Genomic DNA, 13505 nt, shown 5'->3' on the forward strand with positions numbered 1-13505 from the left:
ATTAAAGCCATCGATAAAGCATCTGAGTTTTGGGTTGAACTGTATATTCTAAATAGATTATGTTTATACTAAATGCAAGACTTTATTTATTTATTTATTTATTTGTTTATTTATTTATTTATTTTTCTTTTTTCATGTACATGATTGCTATTCCATTTAGGTCTAATTCTAAAATATAATCAACAAGTCCTGAAGCTGTTTTTCTTACATAACCATTCATCAGTTGAAATAGAGAAGTGCATAAATTCTCATTACACTAGAGTGATGATTCATAGGATATGTTAACTGTTCATGTATTTTAAATTAAATACAAGAAAAAAGGGATTAAACACCAAATATTACATATGGAACACATATCTGACTATTAGAACCTAGTGGGATATTAAACACAAAGTTTTTAACTTTAATACTATCCATAGGTTAAAAATTAATTTAGTAGTGATTAAAGCAATTTTTGCTATTAGGAATGTATACATAGTAAGCCATAAATGCAGTATGCTGAGTAATTAAATTATATTACTTTAAATTACTTAAATTAAATAATATTACTTTAAAAGGAGTAATATTATAAGATATTTACATTTTAATGTTAAAAAGAACAAAAAATTTACTTATGGTTGATAAAGTGCTTTAGGAAAAACAAGGTCTATGCTTTGAACTCTAGTGTAGATAGAAAATTGTCACACCATTCTGAGTTTTTTGAGTTTAGAAACATGTCATTGGTATTTGTACTTATTTTTATTTAGTTATTGGGCTTTAGCCTTCCTAATTTCTCCCCCCACCAAAAATGGAAGAGACAGATTTTCTAAGCTCCTTAAGAGCAATTAACATAAAGTTAACAGGGTGAATGTGGAGGTCCTGGCAGAAGTTGAGAAAGCTGCCCTTCCCACACAAGGTGCCCAAGGTCTCTTCCATCTGACCATTCCTAAGTTTCAGTGGTTGCTCCCCACCACCCTTACCCGCAGTTTTGCATTCCGCAGCTTCTGTTACTTGGGTTTACTGAGGAGGTCCCCAAACCCGTGGTCCTCCTCCTGAGGAATCATCAGATGGTCCATAGGGCCTAACTGCACTGCCCAGTGCCTACATCACTCACCTCATGTCATCCTGTCAGTCAGGCATTTTATGCTGTCACTCACAAGAGGAATTATTTGGAGTTAAGATGGAGGAGAAGTAGGGGGACTGGGGTTTCCCTGGGATTTCCCTCCTCCCTCAAACATAGCTGTATTGAGGTCAGAACACTTGGAACATCCAGGAACTCTATCTGTGGAGTGACAGAAAAATCTCCACAGGAAGAAGGAGACAGCTTGGTGGGACAGAGGACAAGAGAAAAAAAACCTCTCCAGACCACAGACTGGGGAACAAGAAACATGGAGAGTACCAGTCTCTATTTAGCAAACAGCCTTAGGAGCTAAAGATTGGAGCTTTCAAAAGTGCACAAGTTTCTCCAGACCAAAGCCACCAGCACATGCATGCACCTGCTGGGGAGGGAAGCCAGCCCTGGGCACCACAGTGATCTCAGGGGTGCCCTGGGAGAGAGCAATCCCCTCCCTTGAGTACTGTGGGAAGAGGGAATACTGCCCCACCCACCCCCCCCACCAGGACAAAAGACCCTGCAGGCACTGCCTTATCAGCAGGGCAGGGTGGTGCTACCCCAGAACCGGTCCTTGTGGTGATAGATCCTTTAAGACATTAGGTTTTGAATCTTAGTTGAGCAAGTAGAAGGTGTAGGAGACCATGGAGCAAGGCATTACCCAAGCCTGTGCTACTCTGTGAGGGCTGCCAGAACATCAGTGTTTGAGACACCTGGGGGAGGGGAGGAGAGATTGGGGTGTCACCATTTTTCTCCCCCAAACCAACACAGTGGGGCTTCAGGGAATAGGACAGTAGTCCCTCATGGAGGCAGGACCACTTACACTAAACCTCGCCCCCCTGTGCCTGGTGACTGCCTATCTATCCGAGCACTACAGACACTGAGTGAACCAGATGGCCTCTCCTCCAGACCAGCACAGCCACCAGTCCCAGGCACCAACAGACAACTATCCTGTGGTTTTCTATGTTAGTCTGTTGCTCTTTTTTTTCTCTCTCTCTTCTCTCTTTTCTCTTTCCTTTCCTTCTCTTCTCTTTTCTTTTACTTTGTACCCTTTTCTTTTTTCTCTTTTCTTTTATTGCTTTGGAATCAGGCTCATAGTTTCTGATTTGATTTTTGGTCAATTCTTATTATATATATTTTTTCTTTTTTTCTTTCATTCTCTGCTCTGTTTGTCTCTGTAATCAGACATTTTTTTCTGTATTTTTTTTACACTTTTTCTAATCTCCTTCTCTTTTATTTTCCTTTCTCTCTCTCTGGATGAAGACTTATAGTTGCTTTGAGTCTCTGCTTGCTATTTTTCACCCCTTTCATTTTTCTCTTTTTATAGGAGCAGGCTTCCCCCGGCGTTTCCTTTTTTTCCCCCCAGGGTTACTACAATGAACAAATCAAAGCACACCTGGTTGAAGGTTCAAACACTCCACCAAGATGAGCAAGGAGGAGCTTTGTAGAAGACTGACCAGTGGGATAGAGAAGCCAAATACGCAGTATCAGAGTGCATACAATACACTCCAAAAACTCTTCCTGAAGTTCCAGGCCCTAGACAGTGGATGTGCCCTTTTTCATATACTAGTTCTCACAGGTGCAGGACACCTAACAAGATATTAAAATATGTAAAAGGCAGAAACCTAGCCAAAATGATGAAAAGGAAGAATTCTCCTCAAAAGAAATTCCAGGAAGAAATGACAGCCAGAGACTTGCTCAAAAACATATATAAACAATAGATCTGAATGAGAATTTAGAATAGAGGTCATAAGACTAATAGCTGGGCTTGAATAAAGCATAGAAGACAGCAGAGAATCTATTGCTGCAGGTAAGAAATAGTCATAATTAAGAAATGCTATAAATGAGATGCCAAATAAATTAGATGCAGTGACAGTGAAGATGGAAGAAACAGAGGAGAGAATAGGTGAAACAGAAGGTAAAATTATGAAAAATTATGAAGCTGAAAAAAGAGGGAAAGAAATTGCTAGGCCATGAGAGGAGAAATAGAGACCTAAGTGATTCAATGAAACAAAATAATATCTGTATCATAGGAGTTTCAGAGGAAGAAAAGACAGAGAAAGGAGCAGATGGTTTATGTGAACAAATTATAGCTGAGAACTGCCCTAATCTGGGGAAGGAAACAGGCATCCAATTCCAAGAGGCACAGAGAACACCCTTCATAACCAACAAAAACAGGTCAGCACATCATAGTGAAACTGGAAAAATACAAAGATAAACAGGTAATTCTGAAAGGAGTAAGGAATGAACAGGTCTTAACCTACAAAAGTAGACAGATAAGGGTAGTAGTGGGCATGCTTATTGAAACTTAGCAGGTCAGAATGGAGTGGCAGGAAATATTCAATGTGCTGAATAGGAAAAATATGCAGGCAAGAATCCTTTATCCAGAAGGCTGTAATTCAGAATACAAGGAGGGATAAAGGCTTTCCCAGACAAACAAAACCTAAAGGAGTTCATGACCACTAAACCAGCCCTGCAGGAGATCCTAAGAGGGACTCTGTGAGTGGAATGCAGCAAAAATTACAAAGAATCAGAGACATCACTACAAGCATGAAACCTACAGATAACAAAATGACACTAAATCCATGCCTTCCAATAATCACTCTGAAGGTAAATGGACTAAATGTCCCAATCAAAAGATATAGGGTATCAGAATGGATTAAAAAAAAAACAATATCCATCTATATACTGCCTACAAGAGAATCATTCTAGACCTGAGGACACCTGCAGATTGAAAGTGAGGGTATGGAAAACCACCTATCATGTGACTGAAAGGAGGAAAAAAAAAGCTGGAGTAGCCATACTTATATCAGACAAACTAGATTTTAAAACAAATACTTTAACAGGAGATGAAGAAGGGAATTATACCATAATTAAGGGATCTATCCATCAAGAAGAGCTAACAAGTGTAAATGTTTATGCCCCTGATGTGGAAGACCCCAAATATATAAATGAATTAATCACAAACATAAATAAATGTATAGATAATAATACCGTGATTGTAGGGGACTTTAATACTCCACTTACCACAATGGACAGCTTATATAGACAGAAAATCAATAAGGAAGCAACAGCTCTGAATGACACATTGGACCAGATAGACTTAAGAGATATATTCAAAACTTTTCATCCAAAAGCAGCAGAATACACATTCTTCTTGAGTGCACATGGAACATTTTCCAAAATAGATCACATACTAGGTCACAAAACAGCCCTCAACAAATATAAAAGGAGTGAGATCATACCATGCATATTTTCAAATCACAGTGCTATGAAACTTGAAATCAACCACAAGAAAAAAATTCGGAAAGCCCCCCAAATACATGGAGGTTAAAAAATACCCCACTAAAGAATGAATGGGTCAACCAAGATATTAAAGAAGAAATTAAAAAGTATATGGAAGCAAGTTAAAATGAAAATACCACAGTCCAAACCCTATGGGATTCAGCAAAGGCAGTCCTAAAGGAAAATATTTCTCCAGAAGAGAAATAATAAAGATTAGAGGAAAAATAAACAATATAGAATCCAAAACAAACAAACAAACACAAACAAAAACAAAAAGGAGTAGAACAGATGAATGAATCTAAGAGCTGATTTTTTGAATAAATAAACAAAATTTATAAACCCCTAGCCAGACTTCTCAAAAAGAAAAGGGAGGATGGAAATAGATAAAATCACGAATGAAAGAGGAGCGATCACAACCAACATCAAAGAAATACAAACAGCTATTAGAGAATACTATGAAAAAATTGTATGCAAACTGTACAATCTGGAAGAAATGGACAAATTCCTAGACAGTCACACACTATCAAAACTCAAATGGGAAGAAATAGAAAATTTGAAAATTTGAACAGACCCACTCCAGTGAAGAAATGGAATCAGTTATCAAAAATCTCCCAACAAATAAGAGTCCTGGGCCAGATGGCTTCCCAGGGGAATTCTACCAGACATTGAAAGCAGAGATAATTACTATTCTTCTCAAGCTGTTCCAAAAAATAGAAACAAAAAGAAAGCTTCCAGACTCATTCTATGAAGCCAGCATTACCTTAATTCCCAAACCAGATAAAGAACCCAATAAAAAGGAGAATTACAGGCCAATATCCCTGATGAACATGGATGCAAAATTTCTCAATAAGATACCTGCAAATCGAATTCAATTGTATATTAAAAGAATTATTCACCATGATCAAGTGGGATTCATTCCTGGTCTGCAGGGCTGGTTCAATATTCTAATATCAATCAATATGATACATCACATTAATTAAGATAGGATAAAAACTATAGGATCCTATCAATAGAGGCAAAAAAGCATTTGATATTTACAGCATCCTATCTTAATAAAAACCCTCAAAAAAGCTGGGATTGATTTAACATCATAAAGGCCATATTACGAAAGGCCCACAGCTAATGTCATCTTCAATGGGGAAAAGTAGAGATTTCCCCGAGATCAGGAACACAACAGGGATATCCACTCCCACGACTGTCGTTTAACATAGTGTTGGAAGTCCTAGCCTCAGCAGTAAGACAGCAAAACAAAATAAAGCATCCAAATTGGCAAAGAAGAAGTCAAACTTCCACTCTTTGCAGATGACATGATATTCTACATGGAAAACTTGAAAGACTCCACCAAAACACTGCTAGAGCTAGCTGATCCATGAATTCAGTAAAGTCACAGGATATAAAATCAATGTACAGAAATCGGTTGCATTTCTATACATCAATAATTAAACAACAGAAAGAGATATCAAGGAATCGATCCCATTTACAATTGCACTAAGAACCATACAATACATAGGAAGAAATCTAACTAAAGAGGTAAAATATCTGTATGCTGAAAATTATGGAAACTTATGAAAGAAATTGAAGAAGACACAAAGAAATGGAAAAACATTCCACGCTCATGGATTGGAAGAACAAATATTGCCAAAATATTGATACTACCAAAAGTAATCTACACATTCAATGCAATCCCAATCAAAATAGCACCAGCATTCTTCACAGGACTAAAACAAATAATCCTAATATTTGTATGGAACCACAAAAGAGCCCAAATAGCCAAAGTAATGTTGAAAAAGAAAACCAAAGCTGGAAACCTCACAATCCCAGACTTTAGACTGTATTACAAAGCTGTAATCATCAAGACAGTATGGTATTGGCACAGAAACAGACACACAGACGAATGGAATAGAATAGAGAACCCAGAAATGGACCCACAAATATATGGCCAACTAATCTTTGACAAAGCAGGAAAGAGTATCCAATGGAAAAAAGCCTCCTTTAGCAAATGATGCTAGGAGAACTGGACAGCAACATACAGAAGATTGAAACTAGACCATTTGCTTACACCATACACAATAATAAACTCAAAATGGACGAAAGACCTCAATGTGACACAGGAAATCGTCAAAATGCTACAGGAGAAAACAGGCAGCAACCCCTGTGGCCTCAGCTGCAGCAGCTTACTTGGCCTGTCTACGAAGGCAAGGGAAATAAAAGCAAAAATTAACTATTTGGACATCATCAAGATAAAAAGCTTCTGCAAAGCAAAGGGAACAACAGAACTAAATGGCAATCAACAGAATGGGAGAAAATATTTGCAAATGACACAAAGGCTTAGTATAAAAAATCTATTAAGAATTTATCAAGCTCAACACTCAAAAAACAAATGTTCCAGAGAAGAAATGAGCAGAATACATGAATAGACAATGTTACAAAGAAGACATGCAGATGGAAAACAGACACATGAAAAGATGCCCAACATCACTCATCATCAGGGAAATACAATTCAAAACCACATTGACATACCACTTCACACCATTCAGAGTGGCTAAAACAAACAACTCAGGAAACAACAGATGTTGGCAAGGATGTGGAGAAAGGAGAACCTTCTTGCACTGCTGGAGGCAATGTAAACTGGTGCAGCCACTCTGGAAAACAGTGTGGAGGTTCCTCAAAAAATTAAAAATAGAATTACCCTGTGATCTCACAATCACAGTACTAGGAATTTATCCAAAGCAAACACAGGAGTGTTGATTCAAAGGGGCACAGGCACCCCAATGTTTAGAGCAGCACTCTCAACAATAGCCACATTATGGAAAGAGCCCAAATGTCCACCAACTGATGAATGGATAAAGAAGATGTGATATATGTACACAATGGAATACTACTCGGTGATGAAAAAGAATAAAATTCTGCCATTTGCAACAACATGGTTGGAACGGGAGGTTATTATGCTAAGCAAAATAAGTCAGTCAGAGAGACAGATATTACATGATTTCACTAAAATGTGGAATTTGAGAAGCTTAACTAATGACCAAAGGTGAAGGGAAGGAAAAATAAGATACAAACTGAGAGAGAAGCAAATCATAAGAGAGTCTTAAATACAGAGAACAAACTGAGGGTTGATGTGGGTGAGGGGTTGGGGAGTTGTAAAAATGGGTAATAGGCATTGAGGAGGGCACTTGTTGCAATGAGCACTGAGTATCATATGTAAGTGATGAATCATGGGAATCAACTCCTGAAGCCAAGACTACACTTTTGTTAGCTAACTTGACAATAATAATAATAATAATAAAAATAATAATAGCATATAGTTAACATATAGTTTTAGCTCTGATCACCTGAACCTAGCATATGCCCTGTGTTAAAGAAACATTAGTTTAACACACGAATGAATAACAAACCATGTGTGACATGATTGCTAAATTTGTGATTTGTCATTCTAGAATATATAACCATCCCTAGATCTTTTTAAGGGCCATAAGCATTTTCCAAGTTGATTTAATCATCACTGTTGTTTGCCATCCTCACCACTGCTCTCAGCAGCAGCAGCGGCAGCAACAGCATCTCACCATCTTCACCACTGAGACTAAAGAGAGACCTTCTGTACATTGATCCTCTCTCTCTTCCTTCTTTCTTCCTTTTCTTGCTTCCCTTCCTCGTATTCAAGACATATTTCTTGAGAAACACAATATTTTTCTATCACTATTCTTAGTACTGAGAAAACAATGCTAATCAGACAGACAAGATCTCTGTATATGTTAGCACACTGGCTAAAGGAAAATGCCAGGAAAAAGTATGTAAACATTGCACACTTGGAAAAAATAAGTCCAAAATTCATATGGAACCACAAAGACCTCAAATAGCCAAAGCAATCTTGAGAATGAAGAACAAAGCAGGAGGTATCACACTTCCTGATTTCAAAATATATTACAAAGTTATGGTAATAAAACAGTACAGTCCTGGCTTTAAACAGGCAGATAGAATAATGGGACCAAACTGAAAGCCCAGAATTAAGTCAAACATATGCAGTTTATCAGTCTTCAACAAGAGCATTATGAATATGCAGTGGGGAAAAGATAGTCTCGTCAACAAACATTGCTAGATACACACAAAAGAATGAAATTAGACTTTCATCTTACATCATGCACAAAAATCAACTCAAAATGTATTAAACATTTAAACATAAGGAAAAGCTTGAGGACATTTGTCTTGGCAATGATTTCTTGGATATGACACCAAAAGCACAAGCAACAAAAGCAAAATAGTCAAGTGAAAATACATTAAACTGCTTCTATATAGCAAAGGAAAAATTGACATAGTGAGAAAGCTTCTATATAGCAAAGGAAAAATTGACATAGTGAAATGGCAACCAACAGAATGGGAGAAAATATTCATGAATTATTTATTTGATAAGGGGTTAATATTTAAAATATATAAGGAACTCAAAAAAGCTTCTATATAGCAAAGGAAAAATTGACATAGTGAAACGGCAACCAACAGAATGGGAGGAAATATTCATGAATTATTTATTTGATAAGGGGTTAATATTCAAAATATATAAGGAACTCAACTCAACAGCAAACAAAATTTTTAAAATGGGCTAAGGACTTTAGTAGACTTTTATGGAAAGAACACACAGAAATTGTCAACAGGTATATGAAAAATATTCCACATCACTAATCGTCATGAAAATGCAAATTAAAACTACAATGGATATAACCTCATATCTTTCAGAATGGCTATTATTAAAAAAAATAAAAAGACAAGAGTTGGCAAGGATACAGAGAAATTAGAAATCTTGTACACCGAAGGTAGAAATGTAGAATGGTGCAGCCACTATGAAAAATAGTCTAGAGGTTCCTCAAATAATGAGAAATTAACTCTTATATTGTGGGAAACAGAACACCACAATGACCATAGGGGCATATTCATTAAGGCTCCAAGATCTCTGAGAAAACTGGAGATTATAAGGTTAAAAATAACCTGAAAGGACTTGAGTGAATTGCCCTTGGGAAATGTGGTCTGTTCTTTAGTATGCAAATAGGAATGTTTTGCTTAAAGGAAGCCAGCTTTATATAGCACAGTGCAGTCACTCCCTTCTTTGTCTTTGCTTCTATCATAAAGATTCTTATCGGAACATATGTATCTGCAAGACTGCTCTCATAGGCAAGATATGTATGATAGCTGAATCAGATATACATTGTTGACATGCTTTGCTAAGCTCCTGTTGTTAATCATTGCTGATCTGTTTTTCCTGAAAATGTATAGAAGATGTACAATAAACCTCGGTGCCTCAAGCTGTTGGCCCAGGGCCCCCTGTGCCCCGCTATACTGTCCTCTCTTTTTCTCAGTTTCTTCACTGCCCCAGGTCCACGGCCCATTGAGGTCGATATTATATGATCTATCAATGCCACTCTTGGTTATTTATTCAAATTAATTGAAATCAGGATCTAGAAAAGATATATGCACTACTGTATTCATTGCACTATTCACAATAGCCAAGATATGGAAACAACCTAAATGTACATTGACAAGTGAATAGATAAAGTGCAATGGCATATTATCCAACCTTTTAAAAGAAGGAAATTCTGCCATAAATGACAATATGAATGTCTGGAATATATTGTATTAAGAACATAAGCCAGTCATAAAAGGATAAATGTTGCATTATTCCACTTATATGAAGTACCTAAAAGAGTCAAACTCATAGAAACAGAGCAGAGTGATGGTTGTCAGAAGCTGGAAGAAGGGGTTAATGGGGAGTTGCTGTTCATTGAGTATAAAGTTTTAGTTATGCACGATGAATAAATTGTAGAGATTTTTGCAATATATTTTTAAATACATTTTATAAACACAGACACAAAATCCAAAACAAAACTCTAGCAAAATAAACCTAACAACACATAAAATATACCATTTCCAAGTGATCAGTCCCAGGGATGCTAGGTTAGTTAATAGCTGAAAATCAATTAATGCAATATAGTATATCAAAATAATTAAAAACAAAAATTACATGACCATCTTATTAGGCACAGAACATTTTTTTTTTATAAAAACCAACATCCTTTTATGATAAAAATGCTCAAAAAATTAGTCACAGAAGGGAACATGCTCAACTTGATAGAGAACATCTATGGAAAACTCACAGGTAACATCTTACTTAATGGTGAAAGACTTGATCCTTTCTTCATATGATTAATAACAAGATAAAGATGTCTGGTCTCACCACTTTTATTAACATTAAACTAGCAGTTCTAGCTAGGAAAATTCAGCATGAAAAATTTTAAAAAGCATCCATATGGAAAAGGGAGAAATAAAACTATCTCTATATCCCCCAGATGATGGGACAGGGGAGGCATAACTAAAGGGTACTGTGCTTCTTTTGAAGGTGATGAAATATTCTAAAATTGACTATGATGATGGTTGCACATATATGTAAATATACTAAAAAATTAATTTTAAAATTTAAATAGATAAAATGTGTGGTATAAAGTATAGTATGTAGATCATAACTCGATAAAGCTAGTTTTTAAACAGTAGATAAACAATGTAATATGTCAATTCATGAGGAGGGAATGTTAAATTTTTTGAATGTTTAATTACTTTGAGAGAGAGTGAGAGAGAGTGCATGTTGGGAAGGGACAAAGAGAAAGAGAGAAGAGAGAGAGAATCCCAAGCAGGCTACACCCTCATTTTGGAGCCCAGCAGGGAGCTGGATCTCACCACCCTGAGATCATGACCTGAGCTGAAATTAAGAGTTGGATGCTAACCTTAACTGGCTGAGCAACCCAGACACCCCAAGGGATTATATCTTCCTCATAGTGTATGTCATCTGTATCTCTGATTGTCTGGCTCTCCTCTATTGCCCTCATTCCAGGATCCAAACTGAAGAAGAACCCCCCACATACAACAAACTCTTTTCATAAGGAATAATAAAAGAAAGTTGGAGAAATAAAGTATGGCTCTTAAAATTTCTGCTAAGAATCACCATATTGTCACATATGATTACGTTTCATTTATCTTCCCCGTTATCACGGAGAAGTACACTCCTTTCATAGGAAGGTAGTGTAAGTCACATCACAATGAGCAGGGATATATAATTTCTTTAATCTTAAAGGAAGAGGAGTAAAAAATAGTGCATTTTCCCACATACCTTATGCCATTTAACAAATGCATAACTTTATATATTTTTTATTTAAATGTTTATTTATTTTATTTATTTTTTTTTTTTGAGAGGGAGAGAGAGAGAGCACAAGTGGGCGAGGGGTAGAGAGAGAGAAAAGAAAACACAGAAACTGAAGCAAGCTCCAGGCTCTGAGCTGTCAGCACAGAGCCCAATGTGGGCCTTGAACCTACAAACTGTGAGATCATGACCCTTGACAAAGTTGGACGCTTAACCGACTGAGTCACCGAGGCTCCCCTGTATATATTTTTACCAAAAGTTATTTAAAAAACTTTGAGTTGCCTTGAGAGAAAATGGCAAGCCTTTAGCTAGTCCTCATAATGATACTTATCCATGTCTTTGTGATTCTATTCTTCCTGATAAAATTCCTCATATTCATTAATATTAGAAAAGGTATTTTGGAAATCTGTGAGAGTCAGAAGACTTTAGTTTAATAACATGAGTCTCTTTAGATGGCCTTTAAGGTTTCACAAGTCACTGTATAAATTTTAAAACGTGTTCATTTGCAGGGTGTCTGGTTGGCTCAGTCGGTTAAATGTCTGACTTCAACTCAGGTCATGATCTCACGGTTCGTGAGTCTGAGCCCTGCATTGGGCTCTGTGCTGACAGCTCAGAGCCTGGAGCCTACTTCAGATTCTGTGTCTCCCTCCCTCTCTCTCTCTGCCCCTCCCCCACTCAGGATTTGTCTCTCAAAAATGAATAAATGTTAAAAAAAAATAAATAAAACATGCTCATTTGCTTTTAAAATATACATCATGAGAAACCAGTCTTTCACTCTTTAGTATTTAGACATTTGTCTTTGTACAATTTGCTTTTCCCATCAAGGATGACTTATACTCTATTCGTACTTTGGTAAACCTTTCGTAATGCAGTTGTTTCCTTTTCAGTGCCCCCTTATTTTACCTCATGAATGAAGACCACTTTATTACTCAGAGTTAAAGATTGGATGTTCTACTTCTGACTGCCTTGATCTCATAAAAATTAAAATACCCATAAAGTATGAAACGAATTTATATAATCCACTTTTTATTTGAATGAAGCACAGAAAAGATCTTTAGTTAAGTCTGATCTCTCATAACTAATGTAGTTTACCTGATATGTTTGTAGTCTGCATTATGAATGTGGTGATTGTTTCATCTCCCTAATATAGTTGGGCATTTAATGACGTATGTAATACAGCAATTTAACAAGGCATTTTCCACTGTATTCACCTCTTTAGATTATACTGTGTCTTCACCAGTATTGACATCCTCACTTATATAACTCTTGTGTCTCATCTCCATAAGTTCCTTCCTTAGGCCATAGCTGGAGATGTCCTCAGTACCAAGATGCCAGGTCCCTGACAACTAATATCGTCTTCCTGCACCATCCCTTTTGCTCAGAAATAAGCTAAGTCTGTAAGAAACTAAATTAATTAATTAGTTATGGGTACAATAAAATGTATCTTTTCTCTCATCCCAATATTCTTAGTGGCAACATATAAGAGGTAACACCCTTGGTGTTATATTCCTACCTATGTGCATATTCTCATGCTGACCCTCACCATCTCTTCCTTAACCCGACCACCTATATATCCCAGGATGCCTAAATCTTTCTGCTGTAACAGAAACAAAATCATAGATGGCATGTTTAAGAAGTTTCTCTGCCAAATATTTTCTATGTGCAGTCAATAAACATGCAATCAGGAGGACATAAATCACACTGCTACTTTAATAGAAATAGTTGAAGACAAATAATTGTTTAACGAGCACTGAAGAAATTAAAAGACCAAAGGGCAATACAGAGGTATCACAGAATGCAGTTCCAACCCAAGGTTTAGGGAAACAAAGCAGAATTTTAGGACTTTTAGAATTTAGAGCTTGGAGATGGGAACCAGCAAAACAGGGATGCAGACCTCTGGAGGGAGTTTGTTGCCTGGCTGAAAGTGTCCCCTCTGGGTATTAGAGCTAA

The sequence above is a fragment of the Leopardus geoffroyi genome, chromosome C3 (genome assembly GCF_018350155.1).
Source record: "Leopardus geoffroyi isolate Oge1 chromosome C3, O.geoffroyi_Oge1_pat1.0, whole genome shotgun sequence".
NCBI classification, from domain to species: domain Eukaryota; kingdom Metazoa; phylum Chordata; class Mammalia; order Carnivora; family Felidae; genus Leopardus; species Leopardus geoffroyi.